The sequence below is a fragment of the Lissotriton vulgaris genome, unplaced genomic scaffold, assembly GCF_964263255.1.
Source record: "Lissotriton vulgaris unplaced genomic scaffold, aLisVul1.2 SCAFFOLD_771, whole genome shotgun sequence".
NCBI classification, from domain to species: domain Eukaryota; kingdom Metazoa; phylum Chordata; class Amphibia; order Caudata; family Salamandridae; genus Lissotriton; species Lissotriton vulgaris.
This window is the reverse complement of record NW_028247168.1, coordinates 665,847-680,535: the sequence shown is the minus strand read 5'-3', so window position 1 is coordinate 680,535 and position 14,689 is coordinate 665,847. Positions and strand designations below refer to the sequence as shown.

The 14,689-nt window shown below is 44.4% G+C and overlaps 1 protein-coding gene across 1 annotated transcript in view; it reads right to left on the bottom strand.

Moving 5' to 3' along the window:
* The window catches only part of LOC147665610 (period circadian protein homolog 3-like), a 321,666-nt gene that overhangs the window by 206,466 nt on the left and 100,511 nt on the right, over positions 1-14,689 (bottom strand). The window contains exon 3 of the mRNA XM_086949648.1: positions 4,982-5,036. The gene's annotated coding sequence lies outside the window, so the exon portion shown is untranslated. The remainder of the gene's footprint in view (positions 1-4,981; positions 5,037-14,689) is intronic.

The following is a 14,689-nucleotide window of genomic DNA, read 5'->3' as shown; positions in this document are numbered from 1 at the left end:
CATACTCAATTCCTAATGCCTTGCAAAGAGCTTTCCAGAAACTTGTCAGGAACTATATTCTGCAGGCATCTTACTTTGAAGATAATTGAGCTAGCTCCAGCCGAAGGAAGAAAAGTCTGGAGTAGGAAGAAGAACATTGTCATTTTTAGAGGCTGTTCTACTTGAGAGAACCAAGCACAAACTACATTGCCCATGATTCCCAAACTCTCAAGTCTTGTGGGAATAGTGGTGGTCATCTTTGACAATGGATATATTTTTCCTCATGGCCCAGAGCCTCCTTGCCAGGCAATCGAGTGGTTTAGTTCCTGTAGCCATTATCTTCCTATCTGAAACTAACAATAAATTGAGGAGAGTTGATTCCACAGTCTCTTCAGATTCTGTAACCGAAAAATGTGTTTAGCGAAGAATTGTAAGGATGCAATCATATTCAGGAAGTGACTTTGAACACTTATATTTACAGAATGTTCCATTTCATATGTCGTCAAGTAGAAATGAAGTATTGACCTCAATTTAAAGGAATTTCTGAATGATTGTTCCCAGTGCATGTGGATCCATGTAACGTGAAGCTCAAAGATAGGATCCCTTAAGCTTGCAATATTAAACTCTTATCTATTTTCACAGAAATATCAGATGTTTCACAGGGACAAAGATAATGTACAATATGTTATAATGTATAGTAATATAGATAATATGCATATTTGTGGAATCAGATATTTGGGGCCCCTGCATACAAGATAAACTTGCCAACTGCCCGGAAAAATACTAACAATTAGGAAGAAAAATAGGCAAGTAGAATTGTACACATATGTGCAGGCAAAATATTAAAACAACAAACAATAAATTCAAACATGTAAGATCACATACATGACTGCTTATGTTATTATCAAATAATTTTTTTATTATTAAAATTTATCACACTTAAAGAAATAGATATTAAATAATTTTCTACATAAAAATTCAATGATTATATCAAGTGTCCTGGGTTTCAATGAATACACAAAATAATGCACATTTTGTTATACACTGATTAACATTTGTTTTCCTTTTTCTTAAAAAAAATGTATTACATTAGTCAATCAGACTAATTACAAGTATGCATCTGAGGAGACCTTCCCAAGAAACTTGAAGGTTCCAACAAGGTAGATTACCTTGACGCATGGCTTCAAAAAGAAGTACCAGTTGAGAGCCGCTCTTCATTCCTTGTTCTGGAATGGGCCTACTGAGTGAAGACCAGGCTGTCGCTCCCAGGAACCCCAAACCCACCCCCCACTACCCCCATTGACAGCTGTAGCCTGCCTACTCTAGTATCAAGATTGTGACCACATCCTGATGCAGACTCGCCACAAAGGAGATCTCCGAACTAAAAACACCATGGTAAGGAGCTTCCCGGATTTTTCACATGAGGTGCAGAGGCAAAGAGCCTTGTTCCAGGAGGCTAAGAACAGTCTGCGGCAGTTGGACCTTTCATAAGCGATGCTGTTCCTGACATGGCTGAGTGTGGCAGCACTTGACGGCACCAGGTTCCTTCTATCCCCGCAGTAAGTTTGGAGCTGAATTGATCATCAGCTGCAGCCACAGCCAGGGCCCAGTTGGGGCCCCCAACCAAAGCAACACATTGGCTCCGATACCCCGAAGCTGAAGCACAACTTGGAAGACACAAAGCAATGGAGGTGGCCAAAGGGTGGCAGGGGTATGGGCTGCCAACACCTTAGGGAGATTGTGCTGTGTGAGACTCAGACTCTGATCGCTGCTCCAGCATTTCTCAAGACTCAAGTGTAGTGCTGCCCCGGGAACGTCCGGTGGGATTCTCTGAAGCCTTGGACACCCTAGTAACATTTTGGGGGATTTATTCGATGGGGCTGAGATCCTTACTGAGAGGGAGTGTGAATCCTGCCTGTGTTCCTACCATGGACTGGGGGTGGAACTCCTATGTTCAACACTAGATAGATGGACCGTTTCCTGAGGGGCTCTTTTGGCTGCCCCCTTCTCTTAGAGAAAAGCGGGGAAACTCTCATGACTTGTTGACACTTGTTTGTTCTGGGGAGTGGGCGTTGGTATCATGATTTTTGGTTGCATTCTTGGGGACCCATGAGTGGCAAAATCTTGCACAAAATATCTGCACAGAAAGTCTGCACTGCATGCGGGGATCCTGAGGGATGGGAGAGGAAATCAAGAATGGAATATGCGTACCACTAATCTTGACATATATGCCTCTCCTGGAACATCTGTGACATGCACACTATGTCTAAGTGCTATAAAGTGTTTTCTTACTTAAAGAAGAGGAGCATTCAAACAGTACTTTTGCACAAAACACACCTAATGGCTAAGGAGGGGCTAGCACTTCAGCACTGCTGGAAGGGCCAGGCATATTACACCACATACTCAGCTTATGTCAGGGAGTCCTGATATACATTCAGGGGAGTACCATTTCAGCATACGGGAGATTTCATTAGACCCAGAGGGCAGATACGTTGTGGTGCTGGGACTAGAGGGCCGAGAAGTAGCAATAGTAAACGTATACACTCCAAATTCAGATCAGAGTGCTTTCTAGCTGGTTTATCAAGATCCTTGGTCCCGCACTTAACTCACCCGACCATACTGGGGTGGGGGGGGGGGGAGATCTTAACTGTGTGGCAGGCTTGCAGATGGATAGATTTCACCCTTCGTTGCAGGAATCTCAAACCACCCACACTTTTGCAGACTGGTAGCAGAAATGGGGTTATTGACTTTTGATGGCAAAGGCATCCAGTCCACATCTGCCCTGACACATTCCTCTGTACACTGGGTACTGGCTCTTCTGAACTGCGTGAACTCAGGAGCTGCCACTATGTGGCCCTCTTCATGGGCACAATCAAGGCAGTTTCGTGCCAGTACAGAGGAATTCGAGAGGATCAACAACGACTGCTGGAGCACCTGTGGGCACAGTGAGAAGTAGATCTGGTGGTTCCCTATCACTGATAAAGGGGTGGGGGAACTATCCTAGTGAGAACACCGAAAATATCCAGAAATGCCTGCTTCAAATTGATCAATTATTCTGTCCTCAACAGGTCATACCCCACTCCAGAGTGGACTGGTAGAATTTCCCACCTGGTTGATGCAGCCTGTCCCCATTGTAGGGAAGTGGGAGATCATTTTCTACAGATGTTCTGGACGTGTAATTTCCCTCACTGTGCAATTTCTTGGGAGGAGGTAATGAATATGATTGTGGCTGTCATCAAAAAGGAGATTCCCTGCTCCCCTGGCCATTGTCTCCTGGGGTGGTTCCCATATACTTTCAAAACTAAGGTCACAAGTAAGTTCCAGGACTTGGCATTCATATTAGCCAAGCGAGAAATCAAGGGAAACTGTAATTCACCTGGAGGGCTCCTGTTGAATACCTGATGGACAAAAATGGGCGGGATGCGAGGGGAGGATACTCTTGAGACAGGACAGGTGAGGGATATGTACATAAGCAAACGCCCTACCTGGGAAACACAAGTAGTTAGTTTTATTACTCCAGAGCCTGACACCCCCATTCATTCAGAGGATTACAGAGGCTCGCTCCAAACAAGGCTTCATCACACCCCCTGTGATCACATCTGATGCTCCTTTACCTTGCGGCAATCGCATAAAAGGGTTCAATATTAGCCATTCATACTTTCATGCCTCGCTACTGCAGAATTTGACACACTGTTAAATCAGAACACAATTATGACTGCACTACGACTAATGGGGAGGATGGGGAATGTTTCATTACATTTGGGGAGATTCCTCACAATTTGTGAGGATGCATCACTGCTGCTTAGGAGAAATTGCATTTTAAACAAAAGATATTACTGTATATGTGATGTGTATACTACAAAACCCCAATAAAATTGGTTCAAAAAAATTCAGATTTCAATAAAATAAGCTTGGTCTTGAGTAAATGTTGAGATGTTAGGGTTTTAAAAAGTTGCTAAGAAAGATTTAAAAGTTTAACAGTTTTGTATAATTCTGCCTTTTAAACTTGTGACTCATGACTATCAATCAAAAAAAATTCCACATTGTGATTTGCTGGATCAGGGATGAAAAAATGGTTTTGACAGGCATGTTGAAAGTTGCAAGTCAGAGGTGACTGAGTTTTGCGGTTTAGAAAATATACATAACATATATAAAAGATGCATACAAATTTTGTCTGCTTCCCTGGGGCACACATAACCAGCAATCTGCTATTAACAGTCACTCAACGCCCCGCTGCCATGCTGGTGACTCCTCAGACCGCTGTATTTCTGTCTTCAAAGAAATATTGCCAGTGAACTTTAACCCCTTGTATGCTTGTGACGGAACCGCTCCGTCATAAGCCACGGGTGAGCTCTGCTTGTGACGGAACGGTTCCGTCACGGCCCGCTCAGCACGCCTGCGCGGGGCTGATTTCGCGCCTGCACGGCGCGTTCCATTGGGCGGGCGCGTTCGTGACGGAACCGTTCCGTCACAAGCACAGCTCACCCGCGAGCCATGACGGAGCGGTTCCGTCACAAGCACGTGACCACCTCGCGGCCGCCCTACCCCCTTAGCGCTGCGGCGGAATAGCCGCCGCAGCGAAGGGGTTAATGTGTATCACTAGTCAGACTGAAGCTGTTATGGCTACTGCTCTTATCGGATGTAGCCATAGCATGTTGAGTTAAATTCAAGATTGTCCACCAGTTCCTGATCTGTATACTGAACATCATATGTACCCAAAGTTCCTTTCTGGAATTGATTTCTGACTTGTACTTGAAAGTATACCACTTTCTTTGGTCTAAACCATAGTGAAAACCCAGCTCCCAAGATAACATTGAGGGGCCATAACCCTTCCGTAACACATTGAGCATTGCACTTAAAATCTTGCAAGAATTTGTGAGATTTAGGTGCGCATGTGTTTGGGCTTACTTGCTTAGCTTTACCCTCATGCAGTCAGCTGACTACTTTTGCCACTGGAGTAAAACCCTATAAGAAAACCCCCCACAAACAGCCAAACGCTTACCTGTTCTAGAGACTGCTTTGGAGAAGTCAGTCTTCTGGACGCTTCCACTCAAGCACTAGAACATGAAAGACAAAAAGACAACAAAAACAAGTGATGTGAATCAGATGACTACTGTCTGAGCGCCTCGCTTGAGAGAACAAAAATCACAGGTTAGAGGTGCTAGACATGGCATGAAAAGACAAAAAGCTAGGATTATAACATCTTGTGCAACTAAAGTGAATTCAAAGTTTAGCTGAAATCTCCAACTGAATTAAGGTAAAGGAACTTGTGCTAGTCAACACTTAAACTAAAAGTATGGCAATAAAGACTTAATGAACATCCCCTAAAGCTTGCAGAATAAACTTTTCAGACTCAAAAGTAGTAAGTGACAATTTACAGAAAATCCAAGTCGAAAATGGGGAAATATCCCTGAGAGAGTTACATTAGTAAACAGAATTTCAGCTTCCTCCCACCGGATGTCTTAGCGTTAACTGACATTCAACCATCTTCCCTGGTTCTCTGCCTCCAGCCTCACATGAACAGCTCCAGAGCTGCTCTCCTTGCCTCAAGCCAGTCTCAATACACCATAGCCACTCCATCGGGTACCCAAACTGTGCATGTGCAGTAAGGTGTCCTTCCAAGCAGGGTACATATGTGGTACAGTAAGTTTGATGGGACCAATTGTTTTGCCACTAGACAGGCTAACTAAACTGCCTCACAGCTTGTAAATGCCCTTGCTCTGAAGATTCCCATATGTATCCACTAGGTGTTAAGAGAAAACAGTGGTCAAAATAAATAACACTATAATTTCTTGGGGAGAGGCAGGTAGTACACCAGAGCAGCTCAGCCATTTCTTTGGATGCCGCAAGACACACAACCCATTAGATCCACTATACAAGGCCAAGTCATTATGTTTGAATGCAGAGGCCATGTGTCATATTCATTATTAGTTTTGTTTTCTGCATGTGCTATTGTTTCTTTTTGTGCAGTGTTCTGCATTCCATAAGAATGTGGATTGCGGAATGCAGGACGCTCTGCAGTTGGATCTGTAGCCGTCCCATGAGTGGACGCATTACTGTGCTTCTTGATCAAACAACTTTACATACTTCATTCCGGATTCGTATCATTGTGACAATGGTGATGAGCTGAGGAGGCATCCTGTTATTTAACCCCTTTAGTGCTGCCGTCGGCCGTTGGACATCGCGAGCACTACTTTCGTAGAGCTGCGCATGTCCAACGGCCGACGCGGCCCCGCCCGTTTTGTGGAAGTTCCGCACTGCCGTGAAATCGCGGCCGCTGCAAACAGGTTAAAGCGGCACAGGAACGGAGTGTCTCCAGTACCCATAGTGTGTTTCGGATCATTTTCACATATTACTTTTTGGGCAATCTCAGACTATTGTCTGGACATTTATTTGGAGTCTCGCGCTGTGCATCTTGCCCTACGAAATGATTTGTTTCAAGATTCTCCTTCCAGAGTCATTTGTGCCAATACAGGATAATGCGTTGTGTTACTGGCCCATACACTGGATATCATACATAACTCACTGCACACTGCTTACTTTGCTCTAATCTGCATTCTGTTTGGAATCTCTCTGCTGTGACGTGGAGACGGTAGATTGCAGTGATCTTCAATAGAATCCCTGTGATATTACTGGAGTACACAAAGGGACTACGTGTTGTAGTTAATTTACATGAACAACGCGCTTGAGTATAATTGATGTTTTCTATGCACATCGTCATCCGGCTTCCTCATGCTGTGTGGCAGCATATTGGGGATATTTAATCGGCTCGCACATCAGATTGCATTCCGGTACACTCCAGCAGATATAGTATTGTATGGCGGCTGTTCTGTACTGACCTGGATTTGTACATGAACCCCAGCTCAAGGAGAAACTGCACTACATGGGAACTTCATGTAATACCTCATCAGAGAAAGTATTTATTCAAGTTTGGGGTCAGTAATAAATATTTTATTGAGATGAAATTATTATTTTAAGCATAAATACTGTTGGCATTTACTGGGCACAGTACTATACTGATTGGAAATGCTGGACAGAGACGCTATGGAATTCGAAACTTCAAGTAAATTATTACAAAGCAACAGTGAATCTCCCATTCCATGGATAAGATGGAAGGAGAAGTTCCTCACGTACATGAGGGCCATAGCTGGCAAGCGCATGTGAGCGGAACGGAAAAAGACTACATTTTTGCATTGCCTAGGTTCGGAGGGCCAGGTGGTATTCAGGGCCTTGCCGCAAGCCAAGCCATCTGATGGTCAGGGTGAAATGGACGTATACAAAGAGGCAATCCTAAGGATATAGTTGATATTCAAACTAACCACAAGTTTTGTATTGAACAGATTGAAATTTTATACCAAGGTGCAAAAATCAGACAAATCATTTGACGAGTTTTTGAGTGCATTAAGGGGATTATCCCTGATTTACAACTTTGGTCCTATGTCTGGTGATATGATTAGAAACCAGATAATTGTATAGGTAAGAAACAAGAAGACACAATAGCAATTATGGGTCATGTGGGATCCCAAATTAGAAGTGGCAATTTCCACAGCAAAATCGTTATAGCAATCAGAAAAGCGGATGTCCACTGTGAAAGTGTCAGTATGCATGTAGAGAATGATGAGGATGTGTGTGTTGTCTATAGGTGCCAGTGGGACACATACAAGCAGTTTTGAGGGGTGTAAGAATATTTGACAAGACATATAGAAATGATGTTTGTTACAGGTGTGGAAGTAATGCACACTTTCCTTCCTACATAGGTTGCCCTGCTGTTAACAGGTAATGCATAAAATGTGGACATGTGGGCCACTTTGCACGTGTGTGCAGGAACCTTAGGAAGAATGTTAGGTACGGTATTGTGTACTGCACAGACATGTGTTGTGAAATCTGGATGGGAGTGTGGAAAATAGGTCAAAAACTGTAAAGGGTTTGTTCTATCCATTCAAGGTTGCGAGGCAGACTCCATGGAACAACTGATTAGGAATTCTCCTAAATGTGGGGTACGTGTTTAAGGCGTGGAACTGGATCTTATAACAGATTCAGGTTCTACTTGGACTATTGTCATTCGGAGGTATTTCAAGAAGAAATTTGGTGACGTGATTAACGTTGAACAGTTGAAACCTTCAGACATTTTGGCTGAGAGTTTTGATGGTGCCACCATTGATATGGACAGATAAGTATGTGTGGAGTTGGAGTTTAAAGGAAGATGTGCGCAAGTCAAGTTATATGTAGCTGTGAAAGGTGTGAATGTGTTTGGTTGGCAAGACCAGTGGAAGTTGGGAATAATTTTGAACTTCGAGGTAAGGAGTCTCTTATATTGAATGATGAAGCATATGAGGAGCAGGTGTTGTCCACTGAAGAAAGTAGTGGGGAGAGACTGGTGAAAGAGCGGTTTAAGAACGTTTTCACTGAAAGTTTGGGGAAGCTAAGAGATGTTGTACATTAAATCAAACTGAAGGGTAATGCTGTTCCTGTGGAGCATTAGCTGCTATATGTTCCAATAAATGTGAGAGATAAATTGAGAGATATTTTCTATAAGCTGGTAAGTGATGGGCTAATTGAAGCAACTGAATCAGCTAAATGGGTATCCTCCATTGTTTTAGAACACAAAGCTTATCACAAATTGAGGCTGTGCATATATTTTACAGTGTTAAATGCTAATGTAATAATTAATTGTAATCCATTGCCCAGCTAAGATCTTCTTCCCCTTGGACCTTAGGTCCGCGTATCACCAGATTGAATTGGCTGAGGAATCTAGACACATAACATCCTTCATCACTCCTCAAAGGTTGTATCATTTCACTAGAATGCAGTTTGGCCTGGATTCAGCTGCCTCTGTATTCCAGAGGGCGATGTTCCACATATTCAGAGATATTGATCAATATGTTAAACGTTTCCAAGATGGCATTTTAATATTTCCCAGGAATTTAGAAGAACATCTACGGGACATGATTGAAGTGTGCAACAGTTTTGAAATACATGGATTGACGCTTAAGGGGCACAAGTGCAAGTTCCATTTCTAGTGGCTGGGCATGGATAGGGTGATAGACCGGACAGTGAGAGAATGTGAAGTGTGTGCTTCCAGTGAAAAGATGTTAAGAATAAGTGTACCGCTTTTGAAAAGTGTTGAATGGCCAGAGTTGCCAAGACAAAAAGTGGCTTTTGACATTTCTTGACCATTTAACTTTCTTCCTGCAGATTACCATTCAAAATGGCCAGAGGTGAAATTTGTATCTCAGGCCACCTCTGGTGCAGTTATTGAGTTTCTCAAAGATGTTTTTTGACAGGGAAGGATGCCCTCCAGTCTAGTCACAGATAATGGGGTTCAACTTACATCTATGGAGATGGAAGCATTTCTGAGGCACTATAACATTAAACATGTGACTACTGCACTTCAACCAGGTTTGAAAGGGAACATGGTTGAAGCACATAGACAAGAAGGTGATTGGAAGAATACACCAAGAAAAAGATTGTGGTTGTACAGTAGAACTCTACACAACATTACTGAGGTTAGTTCTTTCAAATTGTTAAAAGGTAGGGATCATGTGTCCAGTTTCAATCCTTTGTAGGTTAAGGAAAGGTGGGGAAGAGAAGAAGAGGGGTATAGTGTCAAGGAAACAGCAGTGAAAGTGAGGAGGAAGCAAGGCAATGTCAAAGAGGGGTATGATAATAATTGGAAGACTAAACCCCAAAAGATTATTGTTGGGGACTAGGTGAGAATTTTAATGCCAAAGTTCATCAATAAAGGTGCATCCAAAATTTGAAAAGGTTAGGAGAGTACAGGAGGTATTTACTAACTGTGTGGTTAACCAGGATGGTAAAGTATGGACTGTTAAAAGAAAAGACAAATGTCCAAGAGCAGGATTTGACCACAATGTAAGGGCAGGAGAGGAGGAAATTGAAGCAAACTTCCTATTGAAATGAAATAATAAGGTCCTGGGAAATTACCAAAAAGGTGACAATAGTAATTACTGTAGACTGTCTGCCATTAGTGAAGGTTCTGTGGCTTCCAGAGTCAAGAGAGCATGTAGAACCAGGCACCTGGAAAATATCATGATTTTGTTTGATAATCTTTTCTTTATGCACATCATTCTGTATTAGCTCTATTGTGGTGTAAACTTTTATTTTGTATATAGGTTGTTCATCAGTTTCCCTGTTTAGTTGTCCTTAAATTTGTTTATTGAGGGACATGTGTTGAATTCATTATTAGATTTGTTTTCTGCATGTGCAATTGTTTCATTTTGTACAGTGCTCTGCATCCTATAAGAATGTTGATTGTGGAATGCAGGACGCTCCGCAGTTGGATATGTGGCCATCCCTTTAGTAGACACATTGATGTGCTGCTCGATTAAACAACTTTACATACTTCATTCCGGATTCGTATCATTGCAACACCATGCTAGAAGTAGGGAATCAACCGTGCATCATGCCAGAGAGTAGAGGCGTTTGTGCTGCTGTGTAGGTGGACGGACAGGATGTTGCTGTGATTCCAGCAGCAGTCTCTAGAAGCAGCTACTGACGCTTAGGGAAACAAGGCATAGCAGGCCAAGACTTACTTAGGGACATCAAGTGGATTACAAACTCAGAAGTCAGCAAAACACACAACATAATATAATACATCAATGTCCATCCAGTACCATAATGTTTAAAAAGAACACATAGTTTAATTGACACACAATTAAATCCTAAACCTAAAATTACAAATGTTCACAATGAAAACCAGAACTCTCCAGCTACGAACTAGAGAGCTGTGCGGGGCCTTTCAGTGATACACAATGCAAAGTATTTCCAATGGTGTTTGTCACAGAGTTCACAATGTAAAATCCCTTTTATATTGTATTTTTCCACCACAACCACTTCTGAAGCGAACTGCTGTTGCTGCCAGAACCCTTTGGCGATCTTAAGGCCATTTGGATTTCTTGTCTCTTGTGCCTTTGCCCACCCGCCTCCCGCCGCCTGACTCCTGCTTCACCTCGGGGTCTGGCCGCCGAGCGGAACGCGGTGTGGGGAGAACAAACTACATCACCCAGCATCCTCTGCGGCGCAAGCCGCGTCATTCGCGCGCCAGGAGGCGCTTAAGTTTGCAGTCACCCCGGTCGAGGGGGGGAACCACTTCTGAAGCGAACTGCTGTTGCTGCCAGAACCCTTTGGCGATCTTAAGGCCATTTGGATTTCTTGTCTCTTGTGCCTTTGCCCACCCGCCTCCCGCCGCCTGACTCCTGCTTCACCTCGGGGTCTGGCCGCCGAGCGGAGCGCGGTGTGGGGAGAACAAACTACATCACCCAGCATCCTCTGCGGCGCAAGCCGCGTCATTCGCGCGCCAGGAGGCGCTTAAGTTTGCAGTCACCCCGGTCGAGGGGGGGAACCACTTCTGAAGCGAACTGCTGTTGCTGCCAGAACCCTTTGGCGATCTTAAGGCCATTTGGATTTCTTGTCTCTTGTGCCTTTGCCCACCCGCCTCCCGCCGCCTGACTCCTGCTTCACCTCGGGGTCTGGCCGCCGAGCGGAGCGCGGTGTGGGGAGAACAAACTACATCACCCAGCATCCTCTGCGGCGCAAGCCACGTCATTCGCGCGCCAGGAGGCGCTTGAGTTTGCAGTCACCCCGGTCGAGGGGGGGAACCACTTCTGAAGCAAACTGCTGTTGCTGCCAGAACCCTTTGGCGATCTTATGGCCATTTGGATTTCTTGTCTCTTGTGCCTTTGCCCACCCGCCTCCCGCCGCCTGACTCCTGCTTCACCTCGGGGTCTGGCCGCCGAGCGGAGCGCGGTGTGGGGAGAACAAACTACATCACCCAGCATCCTCTGCGGCGCAAGCCGCGTCATTCGCGCGCCAGGAGGCGCTTAAGTTTGCAGTCACCCCCGTCTCGCGGGACGCCGGGCGAAGCCCGGGCAAAGGGCGGGCCGTCTGAGGCCGTCCGAGGTCGGACTAGGTTTGGTTGGGCCAGGGACCCTGCCTGAAAATTCCTTTGCACACTTCTGGATACAGCCCTTCCTGGTCTACTCTGCATCAGGTAATTAAAACTACTGCTGAATCCTGTGAGTAACCATCTTGCTCCGAGTGTATTGTCCATCTCTATTATGCCCGGGAAAAAGCAAACCCCAGTCAATAACACCATGGAGAACTATCTTGTTCAAGTCGTGGCAAAAATAAATAGCGACAGGAGATCCTCACTGGGATTAGACTCATCTAACCAATCTCCTCTGGCCGATAAAGAGACAGAGGATTCTTTTGCACTACTGAATAGCAGCATCTCCAGTGTGGTACATGACTCTCTTCACGATACAATTACCATCCAGCCTAGTGGCATAGTTGCTACTACCGAAGACAATAGTAACAGCGAAGTAGTGGCTGTGATATCTACTAATAACGAGTCGCCTATCCCTACTGCCGTCCCTGTTCCAGCCCCGAGGGTTACTGGGGGCAAAAGAAAGGCCATACAAAAACGGGGGGGTTTAAGGTCTGCTAGAAACAAAGTTGCAACACCACCAAGGAAAATACTTGAAGATGAGGAGGACGATCTGACTGGGGAAGCTTATGTGACCCTCTCCAATGCTCAATTCAATAAACTATGGAGCATGATGGACACAAAAATTAAAGGTATAGTTAAACCCCTGGTTAGCAAAATAGACAAACTAACTGCTGAGGTCAGCAAACTGGAAGGTTTACTAGAAAAAACTCTGGGGGAGGTAGGAAACCTCCCTGAAGTCATCGTGTCCAGTGTAGAGCCATTAATGAGTAAAATACAATCATGCGAAATCAGTGGACCTATTCATATTGCTGCGTCAAATCCTCTAATGGTACCACCGATTAATCCACCTGGTGGTCCCTCTGGTGTTGTACCCCCCGTTCCTCCAATTGGTGATTCTAATACTGGGAAGGGAAAGGGTCTTTCGAGCTTGTAGTGGAAGCTTCGCCACTAGTTCTCGTACTTGCAAATGTCCCTCCACTAGCATCTGGTGAGGCTGAATCAACATCATCCTTATTAAATAAATCTTTATCATGGCTCACTAACAATATGGTAATTTCTCCCTGGGGAAAGCAGCAATTATCTGAAGAACTTGTAAATGCCAGAAGGGTAGAGTGGATTGGTAACAGGGTAAAAAGGTTCAAGGGTGATTGCGTTGTGCTCAACTTTTCAGACCCTGAGGTCTTGCCAAACATCTTGCCTAACATCTTACCTCCACAGCGAAGATCCACTTCAATTGTTCCACTGACTTTGGACTTTTTCTATCCTCGGAAAGGTAGAGGCCCGAATTCAAGTACCTTAAGAACAAAATGGAACGTTGTGACCAAAAGGGGCAGTAAGGATGTTGGTTTTACTGAGTGGGGACTAGGCTTGGAAAACAGATTCTCTGCCCTTTCAAACTTAGATGCCTGTGATTGACAACCATTCAACCCCATGCCTTTGTTGCAAATTACCCTTGATGCATGTACTACTGGGGAGCCCAGTCATTTAATAGGTGCTCAAAATGAGATTCACAACCCTGAGGTCATAGTAGGACCAACTAATATAAATGTAAATGATAATGGTACTGATGACGCAATGTTGAAAGGGTCTGTTCCCAGCTCTAAACCAATCATGGCAAACGTCACTGGGAATCTATTGTCCTGGAATGTGGCTGGGTTATGCTCCAAACTGGATTGCGGAGACTGGTTTGGGTTTGTTAGCCAGTACGATGTTTGTATTTTTCAAGAGACATGGGCCTGTGATCCTGTTTTCGCTCTGGGGTACTTAAATTTCTATGTTCCGGCCACTAAGGGCCCTAAAGGGCGCCCGATGGGGGGGCCTCACCATAAGGGTCCGTCAGTCCCTAAAGGTTGTAGTGAAAAATGTGGAGCTCCATCAAAAAGATATCCAGCTCATTAGACTCACGAGTGTTTCATCCATCTCCATCGATATCTATAATCTATATGCTAGAGGTGGAAGTGCAGGAAAATCAGAGGTCCTTCTGACCCTGTATAATCTTTTAGAGACACATTCTTCTAGGAAGAACATAATAATTGCAGGCGACTTAAATCGCACGTTTGAACCTCTAGATACTGGCGAGGCTTTCTTGGGCGCAGAGGAAGATAAGCAATGGGATATTCCCGCACTAGACACTACTCCAGTAACTGGCTGGACTGAGGATATTTTAGGTCTAAATGCAATGTGCCTCGAACAAGGGTTAAGAGCTCTGAACGGTCGGACAAAGTCAGATAGAGTACCAGCTATGACTTTCAACAACGGGAGAAACAAAAGCCGCATTGATTATGTCATCTGTAGCATGTCTCTTTGGACATTTGTTAGCGATATGGTTGTAATGGAAAGGCTTGAGAGCGATCATAACCCTATATGTGTTTTTCACAAATGGTGGTTGTCTGATGATATTGCTCCTAGTCCCTGTGACGAACCTTTACCCCCGTTGATTGTACCAACAAATGACATGCGCAGGCTGAGGTGGACAAGTGTTAGGACAGATCAGCTGGTTTTAGAAAAAATAGGAGTGGCGACTGATAAGGCTATTATGGCCCTAGAGTGTGTGGCTGGGTATTCCCCGAGCCAAGACAATACTACTAAGGTTCATGAGAATCTCTTTAATGAAATCAAATGTCATTTCTTAAAACCTGTAAACAGAAAGAGGGTATGTGCTTATAGAGCTGCTAAATGGTACAATCATGACTGTAAGGTGGCACGAACCTCTCTGGGAGCCGCAATTAAGAGTAAAAATGT